Consider the following 4,425-nt stretch of genomic DNA (forward strand, 5'->3'; position numbering starts at 1 on the left):
TTATTGATGTATCTGAGGAACTTGGGTGCCCAGGCAAGAGCAAGATTGCCAGAAAGGACTATAGAAGCCTCAAGAAAAATCTCACTTTAAAGAAAGGAAGAATTGGCTGGGTGAGGCAGCTGTCCTGGTCTACAACCTTCATAATCCTGGCTTGTGGAAGTCTCACCTGATATCCTGTCAAACATGAAATATGCCCACATCTCATACTATATTAATCTATGTGTATATATATTAGTTTTGTATGAGATGAGTTTGCTTGTTTTTTTGAGATGGAGTCTCACTCTGTTGCCCAGGCCTGGAGCAGTGGCTTGATCTTGGCTCACTGCAACCTCTGCCTCCTGGGTTCAAGCAATTCTCCTGCCTCAGCCTCCCAAGTAGCTGGGATTACAGGTGCCCGCCACCACGCCCAGCTAATTTTTGTATTTTTATTAGAGACGGGGTTTCACCACGTTGACCAGGCTGGTGTCAAACTCCTAACCTCAGGTAATCCACCTGCCTTGGCCTCCCAAAGTACTGGGATTACAGGCATGAGCCACCACACCCAGCCAAATTTTATATGAGATGAGTTTTATCAGTTGGTTGACATACCATTATAATTTGTTAGCATTTTATTAATTTTAATTGTTAAGTTTTTGTAGTTTAAAACAAATACATATTGGCCAGGTGCAGTGGCTCACACCTATAAAACCAGCACTTTGGGAGGCCAAGGCAGGAGATCACCTGAGGTCACGCGTTCAAGACCAGCCTGGACAACATGGTGAAACCTCATCTCTACTAAAAATACAAAAATTAGCCGGGCGTGGTGGCAGGTGCCTGTAATCCCAGCTACTCGGGAGGCTGAGGCAAGAGAATTGCTTGAACCCACGAGGCAGAGGTTGCAGTCAGCTGAGATCGCCCCATTGCACTCCAGCCTGGGTGACAAGAACAAGACTTCTTCTCAAAAACACAAACAAACAACAAAAAAAAAACATTTTCTTAGGTCTCCAACCAGAAACCTTTTTGTAGGCTTTTACATAGCTCATAGGCATTAGCAAGCATGCCTGACATGGCTAATAAGTTTTTGTTAAGTTGAAAGAAGTTTCACTTACTTTATCAAATGTCCTTGAGCTAGTAAAATTTTATTATTTTTGTTTGTTTGTTTGTTTTTGAGACGGAGTCTCACTCTGTAGCCCAGGCTGGAGTGCAGTGGTGCGATCTCAGCTCTCTGCAACCTTCTCCCTCCGGGTTCCAGAGATTCTCCTGCCTCAGCATCCTGAGTAGCTGGGAGTACAGGCATACACCACCACACTCGGCTAATTTTTTTTGTATTTTTAGTAGAGACGGGGTTTCACCATGTTGGCCAGGATGGTCTCAATCTCCTGACCTCGTGATCCACCCACCTCGGCCTCCCAAAGTGCTGGGATTACAGGTGTGAGCCACCCCGCCCGGCCAGATTTAGTTCTTTTTTTTAAATAAATAAATAAATAAATAAATAAATAAATAAATCCATCTTGTGTTTGTTTTTGTTTTTGAGACAGAGTCTCACTCTGTTGCCCAGGCTGGAGTAAAGTGGCATAATCATAGCTCACTGCAGCCTGAAGCTGCTGGGCTCAGATGATCCTCCTACCTCAGCCTCCCTAGTAGCTAGGTCTACAGGTGTGTGCCACCATGCCCAGCTAATTTTTTGTATTTTTTGTAGAGAGGAGGTTTCACCATGTTACCTAGGCTGGAACCCTTTTTTTTTTTTTTTTTTTTTTGAGACGTAGTCTTGCTCTGTCGCCCAGGCTGGAGTTCAGTAGCATGATCCCGGCTCACTGCAACCTCCACCTTCTGGGTTCAAGCAATTCTTCTGCCTCAGCCTCCCGAGTAGCTGAGACTACAGGCTTGCGCTACCACATTCGGCTAATTTTTTTATTTTTAGTAGAGACGGGGGTTTCGCCATTTTGGCCAGGCTGGTCTCGAACTCCTGACCTCGTCATCCGCCCACTTCAGCCTCCCAAAGTGATGGAATTACAGGCGTGAGGCACCACGCCTGGCCAGAACCCACCTTTTTATTGAGATATAATTTATATACCATAAGATTCGCCCATTTAAAGTGCGCAACTGAATGGTCTTCAGTACAAAGAGTTGTGCAACCATCACCACTATCTAATTTTAGAACATTTCATCACTTCAGGAAGAAAGTTTATGCCCATTTAAAGTCACTCCCCATCCTTCCTCCAGCCCCTGACACCCACTAGTCTACTTTTTGTCTCTATGGATTTGCCTTTTATCGACATTTTATCTAAATGGAATCATACAATATGTGGTCTTTTGAGATTTCTTTCAACTTAGCCTAATGTTTTGAGGGTCATCCATGTTGTAGCATGTATCAGGACTCCATTCTTTTTTTTTTTGAGACAGAGTTCCAGTCTGTTACCCAGGCTTAAGTGCAGTGGCAAGATCGACTCACTGCAACCTCCACTTCCTGGGCTCAAACGATTCTCCTGCCTCAGCCTCCCGAGTAGCTGGGATTACAGGCATGTGCCACCACGCCCAGCTAATGTTGTATTTTTAGTAGAGACGGGGTTTTACCACGTTGGCCAGGCTGGTGTTGAACTCCTGGCCTCAAGTGATCCACCTGCTTCGGCCTCCCAAAGTGCTAGGATTACATGTGTGCCGCTGCACCTGGCCAGAAGCTGGAATTTTAGATCAAAGATCATAGATAGGCCAGGTGCAGTGGCTCATGCCTGTAATCCCAACACTTTGGGAGGCCGTGGCAGGAGGATCACCTGAGGCCAGGAGTTCAAGACCAGCCTGGGCAACACAGGGAGACCCTGTCTCTACAAATTAGCTGAACGTGGTGGCATATGGCTGTGGTTCCAGCTACTTGGGAGGCTGAGAGGTGGGAGGATCACTTGAGCCTGGGTGGTCAAGGCTGCAGTAAGCCATTATCATGCCACTGCAATCCAGCCTGGACAACAGAGCAAGACCCTGTTTCAAAAAAAAAAAAGATCTTGCACTGCATGGCATCTGCACCCAGCAGTTTACTCTTGCTAAGGTGTTCAAAGGTCAGTGCTATAGAAATTCAGTATCTGGCATCATTGGTTTTCTTGAGCTTGTGCTTGTTTAACCTGGTATTTCTATTGATACAGTATTTGTATAGGTGTCACAGAGTGCTTAGTTTGATATACTCTATAACAGTAAGCAATGCCTTTCTTCTTCCAGGGTGTTGAATTGAGAACCAGGCAGATCCACCACCTACAGTAAAGATGACCCTAAAGTGAATTGGTTGAAGAAATTAGATCCCAAAGATTCTTGGTGAATTTTCAAGTCTTCGTCAGTATATCCATATTAAAAGGAGATGACAGAAGCCAAAATAAAAAAATTATGGGCTGATGGGACAACTGGATTAAAATAAGCATCAGTTTCGTTAAAAAGGGCTAACTTGAAGATAAATCTTTAGACTCCAGCTCTTTAGAGGATCTAAAGTGACCCTGAGGGACAGTGGAAAACATCACAACATGGAATCCCTTGGATAAAAAGCTATTGACTTTGAATAATTTTGCCTAATGTTACATAATACACAATTAAAAAAAAAAAAAAAAAAAAAAAAAAACCCTCGGCCAGGCATGGTGGCTCACGCCTGTAACCCCAGCACTTTGGGAGGCCGAGGTGGGCAGATCACAAAGTCAAGAGATCGAGACCATCCTGGCCAACATGGTGAAACCCTGTCTCTACTAAAAATAACTTACCTGGGCATGGTGGCACACACCTGTAGTCCCAGCTACTCGGGAGGCTGAGGCAGGAGAATGGCGTGAACCCAGGAGGCGGAGGTTGCAGTGAGCCGAGATTGAGCCACTGCACTCCAGCCTGGGCGAAAAGAGTGAGACTCTGTCTAAAAAAAAAAAGATTATAGATAGGCCAAAGCCAAAACCAGGCCAAAGCAAAAGGGAAATAAATCAGTAGCCAAGTAGCCAAGTGTCAGGATCAGGATCCAGAAAGGCAGGGTACAGCAGAGACACTAAAACCAGGACCATAGTAAAAGTGAGACACTGGAGAAAGAAACCAAAGAGAACACTGTAACCGGGCGGCTAGCTAATCTTGCAGTTGGATTTAGAGGCAAATTCGGTGATTTTTCCACTGGCTGACCTTTTAGAAGTTCCAGACATGTTCTCCCAAAGGCACTAAGTTCTGCGTCCCAGAGAGGTGGGCTCATGGCACGGCTGATCTCAGAGTTGGTGCTTGTGCAGCTCCTGATACAAGGCACTCCTCTAAATGAAGAGCCAAGGAGCACAAGTTTATTGAAGGTCTACTTTGCGCCTCTTGTGGCAACACTCATACTTGGAGGCAGAGGCTACCATCAGAATATAAATTTTGCCCTCAGGAAGATGAGAAGACAACTGGCTTAGAAACTAGCTTAGAACATTTCCAAGTTTGACACAGGGCCAGGGGCTGTCAAGCCTC

At 45.2% G+C, this 4,425-nt stretch overlaps 1 non-coding gene across 1 annotated transcript; it reads left to right on the forward strand.

Moving 5' to 3' along the window:
- The first annotated feature begins 2,976 nt into the window (after positions 1-2,976).
- LOC129018507 (small nucleolar RNA SNORA8) lies at positions 2,977-3,115 on the forward strand. Its single transcript, XR_008495327.1, has one exon. It is a non-coding gene; the product is annotated as a small nucleolar RNA SNORA8 (small nucleolar RNA).
- Positions 3,116-4,425: the final 1,310 nt, after the last annotated feature.

This window comes from Pongo pygmaeus, chromosome 19, assembly GCF_028885625.2.
Source record: "Pongo pygmaeus isolate AG05252 chromosome 19, NHGRI_mPonPyg2-v2.0_pri, whole genome shotgun sequence".
Taxonomy (NCBI): Eukaryota; Metazoa; Chordata; class Mammalia; order Primates; family Hominidae; genus Pongo; species Pongo pygmaeus.